The 15,364-nt window shown below is 35.0% G+C and overlaps 1 long non-coding RNA gene across 1 annotated transcript in view; it reads right to left on the bottom strand.

Annotated features, from left to right (window-relative positions):
* LOC117182037 overlaps positions 1 to 15,364 on the bottom strand; it is a 28,213-nt gene that overhangs the window by 2,427 nt on the left and 10,422 nt on the right. The gene's annotated exons all lie outside the window — the stretch shown is intronic.

The following is a 15,364-nucleotide window of genomic DNA, read 5'->3' as shown; positions in this document are numbered from 1 at the left end:
ATCGCGGGTAAACATTATAACTCCTGATGAATAATCGATTGCTTCTTATGCAGAATGTTCTCCTGATAATGAGGAATTAATCCGTATAGTTACGATAGTACACTTACATTAAAAGCGTAATTATTAATTCTTCTATATACATAATTACGTTTTACGCAAATTACATTTGCAACTAAAGAAGCAAATTTTCAACTAGCAATATTCATTTAATGTCAAAAAAGTTGAATTTTCAACAAAATAGAGGAATTTTCTACCAAATAATTGTAGTTTAAACTGAAAAGGTAGATTTTCAACCAAGCACGGCATAAATAAATTTTCAGTTAAAAAAATATAATTTTCATCAAAACGATTTTTTAACAAAATAGTTCAATATGAAAAAAGAGAATTTTTAATTTAAATGATGAATCATCAACCACAAAGATTAATGTCCAGTAAAGTAGTTTCACTTTCTATTAAGCAATTGAAGTTCCAAACAAAAAACGTGAATTCTCAAATAAAATAAATTAGTTGATTATTCAACTAAAAACGATTTTAATTTTAATCTAAAACCATTTAAATTCCACCAAAAAGGAGAAATTTTCAACAAAATAGTTCAACCCTCAACCGAAACAGAAAATCCATACGTCTTATCAAAAAGTGATAGCTAAAAAATTTGCCGATCTTTTTCGACAAAGAATTTTGGTCGATCCGCTTTTTTCCATACCTTGCATCCTTTTTCCTGAAAATAAACTTTTTCACGCATCCTATCAACAAATATTTATAACTAATCTGTAGGTATTTTTGGACAAACAAATGTTGTCTATTTACTTTTTTGTTCGTACCTTGTATTGTTTGTCTAAGAATTATACTTTTCTTTCTTTAAGGCCATGTGATGAGTATAACAGCTGATCAAGTCAGCCCTAAGATCAATATTTTTCCACTTATATTGAAAAATAAAAGTTTAAATAACGCGGAAATTTTTTTCGGGAAATGTTAATAAATATTAAAGGATTGTTTGCAAAGAGTTGAAGAAAGAAAAAAGTTTATTTATGCAAATAATGATTATCGACGGACACATTTAGGGTTTACAGCAGAAGTTTGACTTTTAACTTTCTTTGACGGTAATCATGCAATCTCTTTTACCCACAGACACCTAGAAGTTCGAAGTTGTCTACTCGCTGCGCTAGTGCTGCTTTGACACAGCTGATACCAGACTGATACGTATGTCAGACCAAATATGTTTATTTGCATTTCAAGTGCAAACATTTGTTTTTTCATTATTTGTGCATAATGTTCGTAAGCGATTTTTGTTATTTTGCCCCACTTTGATAAATATAAACCTCACAATTAGACCATAGTGCTTTTCTTTTAAGAGCGGAAGCTTAGGCGCCGCGATGACACTTAGCGGGCATTTAAAAATTGCGGTCATATTTTTGGTAAAATGTACACTATCGTATCTAATTTTATTGTAAAAGTGAATGAAAATGATGTGCCAGGTGCGGAATTATTGCAAGAAAGGTGGAAAAAATACCATTTGTCAGTTAAAAAGGTGGTTAAAATGCAGAAAACAATGTACCAAAGGGAAAAAGCAGCAACTTATTGACCGGTATGTGGAAAACAGGTTATCTTTACACTGAGTATAGTCGTAAGGTTTCAACAGTGTAACAATAGTGTTTTGCATAAAAGTGAAATAATTTTAATAATAAAAAAATATTAAGAAAAGGTTGATAAAGCATTTTTAAAGAAATGCAGTTGAAAACTAATTGATATCTATCATTATAAGTGGGTTGTCAGTTTTGAAATTCAGCTAGCTTGCAAATTACCGAAATAAATGCAAATGCGATTTTTTGAGTTTGAATTTTTTTCTCAGAAAATTCGTACAATAAAAGAAATATGATTAGAAAATTGTGAAAAAATTCTTTGTAATAAATACGTAAAACTGAAAGAAGTGAAAATATTTTTTGATTCATGTTTTTATACAGGGTATCTAAAAAGTCCTAGGACGGTTGGATATTTCCTTAGGTGAAATATTTTTCAAAAAAGGGAAGGTCATTCCTGAAGTAAATTTCAACGAGGAATTCAATGGTGACCATGATTTTGACCTTGAAGTTGACTTTCATGGCTTTTTGAAGGTCAACTTTGTTTTTTTAAATGGAAACCCCCCTTTTTTACATCTGCAATCGATAGAGCGGAAAATTCTACATTCAGGTACGTACCCGAGTCATAGATCCATAGTAACGTTCACGGTAAGTTAGAGGTTATTTGAAATTAACAAAGTTTTCCAAGAGGTCAGTGCAATTCCTGAAGTAAATTTCAACGAGACATTCATTGGTGAGCTCTGCATTGATCTTGCTGATAATCTACAAGGTTTTTTTCCAAGCAGTTTACGTTTATGTTTATCATTGCCCAGGAACAACGACGTGGACGTAATAAATTCTGTTCCCTTTGGGGTGCTTAATTAGCGTGAGTCTCCTTGCCTCTCACGTTTCGGGCTGCTTGATTAGCGTGAGTCCCCTTGCCTCTCACGTTTCGGGGTGCTTGATTAGCGTGAGTCCCCCTTGCCTCTCACGCTTCAGTGAAGATGTTCGAATTGAAAACATTGAGCTTCTTGACAAAAAGCTATGCGATTGTAAAAATGAGTCACACCATTACGAATCATCTCCCTATCAATCAAAGTAGCCTGTTGCAGAATCCGACTCTGCAATTCGTCTAAGCTTTGCGGTTGCGTTGAGTATACTTTGCTCTTTAAATAACCCCAAAGAAAATAGTCGAGAGGCGTCAGATCAGGAGATCTAGCAGGCCACTCGATTTCACCCCTTCTTTCAATCCACCTTTGAGGGAACTGAATATCCAAATATTCTCGAACCTCCCTACCGTAATGAGCCGCTGCTCCGTCCTGCTAGAACCAAATATTTTGAAAATTATCGCCTGTAATTTCCCTTATTCTTGGTACAATTTGGTTTCTGAGAAGCTCTTCATATGCACGGGCATTGAGATTACCATCGATGAAAAAAGGGCCTATCAGTGTATCATTAGATACCGGCACAAACATTAATCTTTTGTGTATATTGTGTGTGACTCTCCAACATCCAATCAGGATTTGTGTCAGGCCAATATCTGCAATTTTGCCTGTTGACTTCACCTTTTAAAGTGAAAGTAGATTCATCTGAAAATAATGTATTGTACAAGAAAAGAGGATCTCTATCAATTCTGTCCATCACATTTTCACAAAATTCAACTTGACGATTAGGATCGTCTTCACCGAACTCTTTTACCAGATGAACTTTGAAAGTATGGAAATTAATGCTTTTTAAAATATTTCGCACTGTCTCAGGAGCAACGTCACGCTCATCACTAGCTCGACGTAAACTAAGGTGTGGGTTTTCAACAAATGCTTGGGCTATGTCTATCTGCATCTCCTCAGATCCTGCAGATTTAGGCCGGCCAGTTCTCTGAAGGTCCTTGATAGATCCATGATTCATAAAGCGCCTGTCGGTTCTTTGAATTGTTGATTTTGAGACAGGATTTAACCCTTCTCCATTACAAAAAGTGAGATTAAAAAGCAAACGAACTTGATCATAAGATCGAACTCGATCTCCCCAACCACGCATCATTAATACAAATACCCTCTCTCGTTCCGAAAGTTAAGCTTGCGCCATAATAATCTTTTAGCGAAAGATAGTAAGTATGTACTCGTAATACGTAAATTTAGTTTTGATTCGTAATATTCGTATGGAAAAAAGGTCTAGAACTTATGATATCCCCTTAGGTATTGACTTAGGTATCGAAAAACGATATAGGACTGTATAACTCTTCGGGGAAGAACAGAACTCTCACCAGAACACCTGGAACTTTTAATGAAAAATTTCCTTATGATTTTACAATATTCAAAACCCTGTAACTAAGATCAATACAGAGCTCACCAATGAATTTCTCGTTGAAATGTACTTCAGGAATGACACTGACCTCTTGGAAATCTTTGTTAATTTCAAAGAACCTCTACCTGAACTTGACCGTTAAACTTGAGCTATGAATTGGGTACGTACCTGAACGTAGAATTTTCCGCTCTATCGATTGCAGGTGTAAAAAAAGGGGGTTTCTATTTTTAAAAAATAAGTTGACCTGCAAAGAGCCATGAAGGTCAACTTCAAGGCCAAAACGAAGGTCACCATTGAATTCCTCGTTGAAATTTACTTCAGGAATGACCTTCACTTTTTTGGAAAATATTTTACCTGAGGAAATATTCAACCACCCCGGGACTTTTTAGACACCCTGTATAGTACTTTTTAAATCAGTGTAACCGCTTGACGGGGAAGGTAGGAATTTTTTGTAACAGACGAGAAAGATGTCAGTAAATTCATTTTTTGACTGGGAATTTGACAAATTTTGAGGTTAAAAATACATCTAATCACTTAAAATATTACGAATGTCGCATCACACGACAATCTACAATAAGCTCAATTACAAATTTTTAGAAATGTTTATTATTATTATATAATACATAATATTATATAATAATTTATTTTAAAGCGTGAATGTGCAATGTAAAGAATTTTAAAATGCACGTTTGGAAGACTTGAAAGAATCAATCATTCAGAGGGTTTCAATTTGAACATTTTTGATAAAAAACGTGTTGAGTTGAACAGATGTGAATGATGTCATGACTTTTTTTTAATAAACTGCAGTTAAAGTATAAATAATCAAAAAATACTTCCTTTCGAAAGACGATTTTAATCTCATGCTCGAAATTAAAGAATGTACATGCAGATTTTAATTTTCAAAATTGAACTGTTTCAATGAGAAAACGTTAGTATTTAAAGAACTTTAAACGTCTGATTAAACCTTCATAAACTATTTGTAATGAAACAATTTAAAATTAATAGATTCATAATTAAACGCTTTAATTCATTTTTAAATACTATTCAAATGTTATGTCAGTTTAAAGTATTTAATTTTTAACTCAATCTCTTCAAAATTTTGCGATGAAAGAAAGTAATTCAAAATCAAACAACTCGAAACTGAATTGTTTAAAATAAAGTCTGGAATCGTTTGAATTTCAAAAAATTTAATTTGCGAGTCAGCATTGTATTGCATTGAATGTTCATTAATAAAAAACCATTGAAGAATTATTAATTTGTAGTCACAACAATTTATTATTTGCTTTAATTTTATTGTTATGAATGTTTTTGATTTAAAATTCCTTATAATTTCTTCTATGTAGACCACCCTGAACATTTCTAAATAAATCAATAATTTTTATCATGAAAATAATAAATTTATTGAATTGATACATTTATCTAGTAAATTGAATATTACACGCATAACATTATTTTTAGAGTAAAGTGGTACATTAAAAAAGGAGTTCAGTTGGAAAACTACTCGTATCTGCACGCACATAACCTCACCCACATATCACTTTTACAGCATTTCGCGCAATTTTTAATGTGTATTCTAACCCTAGAACGGTATCGTGACTTTTAGTACAATAATGGTATCCACACGCTTCCTAGGCATGTACACGCTAATTATGAGTATTTCAAGACTACAAATGGGGTTTTTGTCTGTTTATTTTTTTCAAAATGGTCACGTGGTATGGCATTCATTCTTTTCTACGTATACGCCTCGGAGGCGTGTTGATACCGTTCTAGGGTTAAATGAACCCTCGGGAATCTCAACCTTTCGAAATATTAAACAGGGTTTTGGAAATCTAATAAAATAATAAGTATATTCCAAGTAGGACTTGCATCGACTGTCACTTTTGCACTTTCCAAAACAGCACCTCTTGTGCGTACCGAATGATAGTGTTTGTAGTACATCCTTAGAACAAATTTTAGCCGTAATCAATCACTTAATCACTTTTTATGGCCGTTATGTGCTAAAATATCGTTTAAATTTGAACAACATCGTTGTGACTATCACGGTATTTTTAAACAATCTGAAAAGAACAATGATGAGGACGACGATAAACGTATTAATGAGCCTCCTTTGAAGAAAAGATGTTTTTAAAAATAAACCGCTGACTCTGTCTATGTCTCAAGTCTTTTAAATTTTGAAAAAAAAACAATGTTATTTGTATAATTTACAATAATTTTGTAAATTTTGTAATTAGTTAATGATAGATTGCATTAAGCATTTTCAATTCTTAAATTTTATGAAAAATAATAATAAAAGAAAAGAATATTGAAGTTGTCTTGATATATATGAGTATATAAATACAGATAAATAATGTAAGATATGATTGGGTTAATTTTTGAAAAATTCCTTGCTTCCTTGTCTTTGATTTTTAAGTAATTCTTGTCTTCCTGTGCGCGAATTTTTCTCTCTTTTCTCCCTCTATCAACTTTTGAAATGTATTTTTGCACTGCCCATAATCAAGTTTTAGAACTGACCATTTTTTTTTAGAACTGCCCTTTTGGTCAGAGCTGCCCGTTAGATTATACCCTGTCCTGATATATTAGGCGCTTCTTTTTTGGGAAGTTTTTGAACTTCCAATCGTTCGAAATAACTTTTTTCCGTCAATGTTTACTATTCCCACATACATTTCAGTGAAAAATTGACCGCAACTCACATGGAAGTGCTATATATTTTACGCGCTTGCACAACGTCGTTTTCTTAAATGAAAAGGTCTATTGACAATTTTGCAAATTGCTTGCAGGGTTTTACAGCACGGTCGGTATTTCTCTAAAATAGTAATTTAAAAACTAAACTAACTAAACTAAAACTACGTGACCCATCAAACAGTAATCTGTAACAAATTTGTACATCTTTTGTGAATACACAATTTTGGTTAATTCATCTTCTTTCGTATGTTGCATAGTTTGACCGCAACATGGAATTTTGTATATTTCATTTTTTTTCGTTCAAAATTTGAATTTTCCTTTCTCAAGAGGATTAAAAAAGTTCTTGTGATAATCTTGTGCGAAATTCAAAATTCAATGTTTTTCCTTATCTGACATTTTTACATATTGTGCATTGTTTGGCTTAAAATGTTCATTTTCGTTTGTTTTTTGGAATTTTCTAAATGCTGTAACTCCGGTACTTGTTTTATCAAAAAATTTCATTAAGATGATCTGTTCGTCGTTTATAGGACTACTAAAGAACGTCCATAGAATTTTTAAATCTTGAGAAAGTGGTCATGAAAAAATTTTGAAAATGGGCTACATTTTTTATTTTTATCCAAAATGGCTGACTAACGAATTTGACCTCCATACACACAGACACATGCTCGAAAATCTGTATTTCGGGTACAGGAAATCTCAAAACGTGGACATTTGACAAAAACGGAGGGGGTAATTTTACACAATTGTCATAACTTTTGCGATGAGAATTTAAAAATGGAATAGTTAAATTTTAAGTTGAAGAAACTAATTTTGAACAAGACAAAAAAAAATTTCAACCTGGTGCGTTCAACTCAAGAAGTCAGTTTTTAACAAAATGCATGAATTTTCTACCGAATAGTTAAACTTGTAACTTACAAAGACCAAATTTACACAAACATGAAATAGCTACATATTCAGATTTAAAAATGAATAATAATCAAACAAACTAGATTCACACAAAATAGTTCAATATCCTAAAAAATACTTTCATTTTCAACCAAATAGTTTGCTGTACTACCCAAGCAATTCAAGTTGAATAAAAAATATTATTTTTCAATCCAAAAGGACGAATTTTCAAAACATCAGTTTTATTTTCTACCACAAAATATGACTGGTACAAAATAGTTGACTTTTTTATCAAGCAGCTGAATTTTTAACCTACAAAGTTAAATTTTAGACGAAGAATACTTTTCTACTAAAAGACAAATTTTAAAACCAAATAAGTGAAATTTAAAGTAAATTGTTGACTTTCTGGCTAACAAATGTAAGTTTCCTACTAAAAATGGAATACTTAGTTTTTGATCTAAAAAACAAAAGTGAATTTCAAACACGTTGAATTCAAGCAAAGAAGTCGATTCGACAATAAAATACACGAGTTTTTGACTCAAAGAAAAATTTTCAACAATCAAGATAGATGAATTTTCAACTAACATAGACGACCTATTTACCATAAAACATGAAGAGTTTAATTTTCTATCCGACTACTATCGGCGAGAAAACTATAGGCATATGCCTTTGAAGCTTAACAACACAAGTCAAAAAAAATGCTAGCGCAACAAAACAACAGTCATTTAAAAGCTAAAAGTGTTCTACTTTAATGAGCTTAGTGACGTTTATGTAAAAAAATTTTTGTGCTTAGCAGACTGAAAAATGTAAAAAAAAAGTAAGGTTTTTTGGGTACATTTAAGAACAGTCAAGTTTAGAGCATTATTTCTTATACAAAGGGCGATGGAAAAATTTTGAAAAAATTCTTGAGTATGAGGAAGGATGTGTTAGTCTTCTTTTTTGTGAAAATCGCGATATTTTTAGACATTTTTTTGTTGGAAAACAAGTGATAAAAAACAGGGGGGGCCCTTTTTTTGTTTTACTGCCGACCGCTGGTGCCATTCTTCGGCCCGTAGTTCTGAATGCTTGGATAGCACCTGGCCACGGGTCAAAGAAAGGCACCAGCGGTCAACAGTAAAAAAAACGAGCCCCCCCTGCTTTCTGTCACTTGTTTTCCAACAAAAAAAAATGTCTAAAAATATCGCGATTTTCACAAAAAAGAAGACTAACACATCCTTCCGGGTGATTGAAGATAAATACAGAGCCTGTGAATTACAGTTTGCAGTTTGAATCGCTTTAATATCTGTATTATAACTGAAGATAATATAGTTGCACATTTTTGTACTTTTAAGCATCAATTTTTATTATTTTTTAAATTTCTCAACTGCAACTGGTTCACAACAGTTTTCCTCATACTCATGAATTTTTTCAAATTTTTTCCATCTCCCCTTGTATAAGAAATAATGCTCTAAACTTGACTATTTTTGAATATACCCAAAACTCCTTACTTTTTTTAACATTTTTCAGTCTGCTAAGCACAAATTTTTTTTTACAAAAACATCTTCAAGCTCATTAACATAGAACACTTTCATCTTTTAAATGACTGTTTTTTTGATGCGCTAGCATTTTTTTGATTGAGTTGTTAAGCTTCAAAGGCAGATGCCTATAGTTTTCTCGCCGATAGTGGTTGAACTTTTAATCAAACATGAATTATCAAATAATTAACAAATTTATTTATTTCGTGTAACAAAAAAACAAATTTATTTATTTTGCTTGCTTGTGCAATGAATTTAGTAAATTATATAAAAAAAAATAATCATTCGTTATGAATATAATGATATGAATTGTAGCAATAGTTGAAAAGATTGAACATTTTTGTAAGTTTATTATTTTTGCATTTGTGAGCGATTGCCTTAGTGAAAACGAGTGCAGTTTATTGTTTCGAGCTTGGCTGAAGGTAAACTACCCTTGCAATATCGATACGTTTGTATAATAACTGTTATTTATTGAATACTGAAAATTATTTTGATCACTTTCAACGCTTAATTTGAATATGTTGCTTTCATTTCTCGAAGTAGGGACTTTCTCATTTACCTTCATCATGTATTAACAACGCATCTGCTAATTTTCGAAAATTTTAAATAATTTTTTGATATTAAAAACGGTCTTTTTCTGAACCTGTGCCAATCTCTCGGAAAATTCGAGTTGAGGCGGGGGGCGGGAGGGGGAGTAATAAAGGTGTATTTACTGCACGCCTACTTTTTTCTTCAAACGGTAGAAAACATAATGCACCCATCGTAAATAATCTCCATTCCTTCCATATGCCTGGCACCCTTGAAATTGCATTTTCCTGGGCATAAAGCGACCACGGCCATGTAGTCACAGGCGACTTTCGGTGTCCCTCTTCCGCCAAATCAAGTACGTGAGTGCAGGCGAGAGTGCAACGGGCTTGTTAGTACAGTCAAGTACAGTAATCTATATTTTTGTAAGAGAACCTTTTTTCTCTCGCTAATATTTCACGTCTAATAAAAGCCGTTTTTGTACCAGAAAAAATCAAGCTCTACAGTGAATGTAACCCTTTTGTGCAACCCACCTCCAAAATACAGCAGTAGGTTTAAAGCTAGAAGTATTTTGGAGGTGTGTTGCACAAAAGGTTGAAATTCACTTTGGAGCTTGATTCAAAGCTTAATTTTCATCTGATTATTACTGAATTTTGATACGATCATTGGAACACATTTATTGAGATGCTTCGTGCAAAAATCAGTAATGAAATGATTTTTATCTGATAATGTGCTTAACTGCATATTGTTGACACGCAGGGATGCTTTTTAGGCCATTAACAAGCGAAAGCTTGGCACCTCCAAGAGCGCCGATGATAAGGACGATTAGTTTAACAGAATATCCCGGGTACAATCGTTGCAACTCCCTTATAAGGTCTCGATACCTCTCTTTCTTTTCATTCTGCTTGGTTATGATGTTTTTGTCAGCTGGTGCCGAAAATTCGATAACGAACATGGTTCGCTTCTCGAAGTCAAGAAGAACCATGTCAGGCCGCGAGTGAGCAACAGAAACAATTGTCGAGAATATAAAGTTCCAGTATATGCGGCACTTCCCATTCTCGACAATTGACTCAATTTCCCTAGGAGCATTTAGAGGAGCGATATTAAGGTTAATGCCGTTAGAGTGACAGAAATGGTAATAAAGCACTCTTAGTGCCGCATTGTGCCTTTCAATGTAGGTCGTTCCCGCGTGAATTGGCCAAGTAGATAGTATGTGAGCTAAATGCTCGGGGTGTGCATGGCAACTTAGCTGACCCGAAGAATTACAGGTCAATAACTTGTCTGAACACGCTTTATAAGATATTCGCAGCTATCCTAAATGATAGGATTGTTCGGGCAATTGAACCTGTGTGGCAAGAAATGTATGAACAACGAGGCTCAAAGAAAGGCGTAGCCGGATGTGGGAAGAACCTGCTCATCGAAGATGTGTCTGCAAGGATGCAGCATTCTACCAGCGTGATCTATCGATGGCCTGGATTAATTATCGGAACGCTTTCGATTCGACATCCCATAGACTTATCATCTGTCTTTTGGAAATCTTAAAGGTTCATCCGCAAATAGTTGGGTGCATAGAGAGATTGATGCTGCTTTGGAAAACCAGATTTACTATCTCATCTGGAAAAAATCGTGTGACAACTAACAAGGACACCTTTCAGAGAGGTGTCTTTCAGGGCGACACCATGAACCCACTCCTCTTTTGCCTTACATTATTGCCACTATCTCTAGCACTTCGCCAAACCTGCAGATCGAAAATACAAGGTCCCTCATGTATTTTACATGGACGGTCTTAAGATCTATGCTAAAAACAGAGAGCAACTGTATCTAGCTCTGGGGATTGTCGAACGATATACTAAGGAAATTGGAATGAAATTTGGGTTAGACAAATGCGCCAAGGTTTATTTGAAGCGAGGAAAATTTAATGGAATTCGTGAAGATCCTGAGTTCGTTGATAGAAGCGCCATACGACACCTTTGCGCTGGAGAGACTTATGTATACCTGGGCGTGCCACAGAGCCGCATTCAGGATGTGACATCTATAAAGAATACTCTCCGAAGCAGATACAAACGTCTCATCCGACAGATTTGGTCTTCCGAACTGTCGGCGAGGAACAAAGTATCTGCAACGAACATGCTTGCCGTCCCGGTACTACTCTATTCATTTGGAGTAGTTGCATGGACGAATAACGAGCTCAGATCCCTTGATATCGGGACAAGAAAGGTTATGCACATGAACAAAAGCATGCATCTTAAGTCTTCCGTTCCGCGACTGTACTAGGCAGTCTGATAAGTACCTGAAAATTCTAAGAGATGGCATTAGTATTCACTAATGTGAACCATTTTCGTCGAGCTTGATCCTTCAAATGACGCCTGTCAAAACTTCAGCCATTTATGTTTACGCATTTACAAGTTACAGCACTGAGAAGCAACTAACCTCCGAGTATTTTTAATATGGAAAAATCTGAGTTTCGAGTTTTGATTAAACACTACTATCTTCGAAAGAAAAAGATATCCGAGACCAAGGCCAAGCTGGATAAGTATTACCCGGACTCCGCACCGTCGATTGGAACGAATCATAAGTGGTTCACCGAGTTTGGTTGTGGCCGTACGAGCACAATTGATGCTGAACGATCTGGGCGCCCAAAAGAGGTCACTACACCAGAAAATGTCGAAAAAATCCATGATATGATGTTGAATGATCCCAAAGTGAAATTGAGAGAGGTAGCTAATGCTGTAGGCATATCATTGGAACGTGTGGGCAATATCGTGCATTCAGTTTTGGGCATGAAGAAGCTCTGCGCGCGATGGGTGACACGTTTGCTCACAGTGAACCAAAAACGAATTCGTGTGACAACTTCCCAGCAGAATTTGGCATTATTTTCGCGTAAGCCGACCGAGTTTTTGCGCCGATTCATAACCATGGATAAAACCTGGATCCACTACTACACTCCTGAGTCAACGCAACAGGCAAAACAGTGGGTTCCACCGGGCCAAAGTGCTCCGAAGCATCCGAAAACGCAACAATGGGTCAGAAAGGTTATGGCCTCCATATTTTGAGATGCACATGGCACAATATTCGTGGACTATCTTGAAAAAGGTAAAACCATAACCGGAGCATACTATTCATCATTATTGGACCGATTGAAAATCGAAATCGCCGAAAAACGACCGCATTTGAAGAAGAAAAAACTGCTTTATCATCACGACAATGCGCCTGTTCATTCATGCTTAGTTGCACAAGCAAAATTACATGAAATCGGCTTCGAATTGGTTCCTCAGCCACCGTATTCACCAGACCTGGCCCCCAGCGACTATTACTTGTTCCTTCACCTGAAAATATGGCTCACCGGTAAGCGTTTCTATTTAAATGAGGATCTCATAGCTGAAACTGAGGCGTATTTTGGAGACCTTCCGATCGAGTACTTTTCGGATGGTATCAAAAAGTTAAAAAATCGTTGGACTCGCTGTATCAACCTAAAAGGAGAGTATGTTGAAAAATAAAACCGACTTTGACCAAAAAAACGTCTCCGTGTTTCATTTTTCAGAGACCCTCTTCTTAAAATGGTCAGGAATCACGAAGAAGTGGGAAAAGGAGCGTTTCTGTACAATGCAGCGGAGGAGGCTGCTTAAGCACTCGGACTTGACTTCAGTATTAGGGATGAGCAAAATGCATCAAATCTTATCTATCTCGAGTGCTCACTCCTGAAAGCCCGGATTAAGAAAGCACAAGAGGAAAACTTTCGTGGACAGCTCCTAGATAAGAGGATGCACGGTATCTTCCACAGAAATGTGAAGGATCAGTCAATGTCTTGTGAGCTAACGTTTGCTTTCCTTAAATCGCCCGGATTGAAGTCTGGTACGGAGGGTTTCATTTTTTGATGCCAAGACGGTGTCATTTCCACCTTAACATACCGTCGCCACGGCAGGGCCACCGTGCAGGGCGTGCCATGCACACCCCGAGCATTTAGCTCACATACTATCTAGTTGTCCAATTCATGCGGGAACGACCTACATTGAAAGGCACAATGCGGCACTAAGAGTGCTTTATTACCATCTCTGGCACTCTTACGGTATTAACCTTAATATCGCTCCTCTAAATGCTCCTAGGGAAATTGAGTCAATTGTCGAGAATGGAAAGTGCCGCATATACTGGAACTTTATATTCTCGACAATTGTTTCTGTTGCTCACTCGAGGCCTAACATGGTTCTTCTTGACTTCGAGAAGCGAACCATGTTTTTTATTGAATTTTCGGCACCAGCTGACAAAAACATCATAACCAAGGAGAATGAAAAGAAAGAGAGGTATCGAGACCTTATAAGGGAGTTGCAACGATTGTACCCAGAATATTCTGTTAAATTGAAGGTCCTTATCATCGGCGCTCTTGGAGGTGCCAAGCTTTCACTTGCTAATGGCCTAAAAAGCATCCCTGCATGTCAGCAATATGCTAGCACACTTGCGGGAAGAATGCGGAAGACGGTTGTCCTTGGGTCGCTCCGTGTTCTTAGGGTGCACGAGGCTTTTGCTGGATCGTCGTATTGATTCCTTTACAGACTGTAACCACCTATCTTACGTTCGTGAGACGTGGTTGTGGCTGCAATTTTACCGCGATTTCGCTGGAAGCGGCTGCAATTTTCCAGATTAGCACCCGCTTCCGGCGAAATCCTGCGGTTGTCCTTATGACAAATTTTTAATTATAATATATATAAGATATATATATATATATATATATAGACCATCGGTGACGAGACGGTTGATGCGAGTGAAATGGTGCAGCCTCCCTCAAAGTTGAATTCTAGAAGCGCCACTGCCTGTGGCTACATGATCGTGGTCGCCTCGTGCCCTGAGAAACGCAGTTTCAAAGTTGCCAGGCGTATGGAAGGAGTTGAGATTATTTACGATGCGTACATTATATTTTCTACCGTTTGAATAAAAAAGTGGGCGCGCAATAAATACATCGTTTTTACTTCACCTCCCAGGCTCAACTCGGATCAAAAAATATAATAATTATCAGATATAAATATAATTAATTTCAAATCGTAGATTTCAAATTACTTATGTCTTACGGTCCAATCGTAAATCGAAAATAAATATGAGTAAAAAAAAACATGTTCTTCGAAGCTCAGATATTTATTTAATAGAAAAAACTCCTTTTAAACTTCCTGACGTTTCGGTACACATGCATAACTTTTTCAAAGGTTCTTAACCGAAATAATTATATTAAAGATTAGTAATTTTAGTCTGAACAAAAATGATGGATAATTACGTAGATTTTAATACATTGTTATCTGAGTTGATGATGGTTTAAGATAGTCAAACAGATCAAATTTCAGTAAAAAAAACATAACATTTTTGTCAATTATTTTTTTAAAATTAATTAAAATTTAGTCATTTTAGAAGTCTCAAAAAATACTGAGACTTGAGTCGATTAGACTACATTTTTTAAAATATAGTACGAGAAAACAAATTAGCGTAGGTTATGACGGACGAACAGAAATTGACAGTTTCAGAAATACATGAAGAATACGTAATGAACGATGATGTAATAGGCAAGTTTCCATTGAAAACCACTGATGTGGAAGCGCGTAATTGAGTTTAAATTTGAAATAAGGAATTTAAAAAATGTGTATACGTACACATACACACATACAAATACATATACACACACATATGACATACATACATATACACATATATAAATATAGAGATGATTAATGTTAAAAACATTATTTTATAAGACTCTGATAAATTTTATTAATATTTAGAATTTCAGTGTGTAAATTAACTGAAATCTTACGATATTTATTTATAAAAATAGACTCAATAATACGTCTTTGATAAGTATTTTTTTCTGTAGCTAATATTTTAATACGTTTAAAATCAAAATCAAAGTAATGATTGAAATTC

Source organism: Belonocnema kinseyi, chromosome 10 (assembly GCF_010883055.1).
Source record: "Belonocnema kinseyi isolate 2016_QV_RU_SX_M_011 chromosome 10, B_treatae_v1, whole genome shotgun sequence".
Lineage (NCBI taxonomy): Eukaryota > Metazoa > Arthropoda > Insecta > Hymenoptera > Cynipidae > Belonocnema > Belonocnema kinseyi.
The sequence above is the reverse complement of the archived record's forward strand: the minus strand, read 5'-3'. Positions and strand labels throughout refer to the sequence as shown.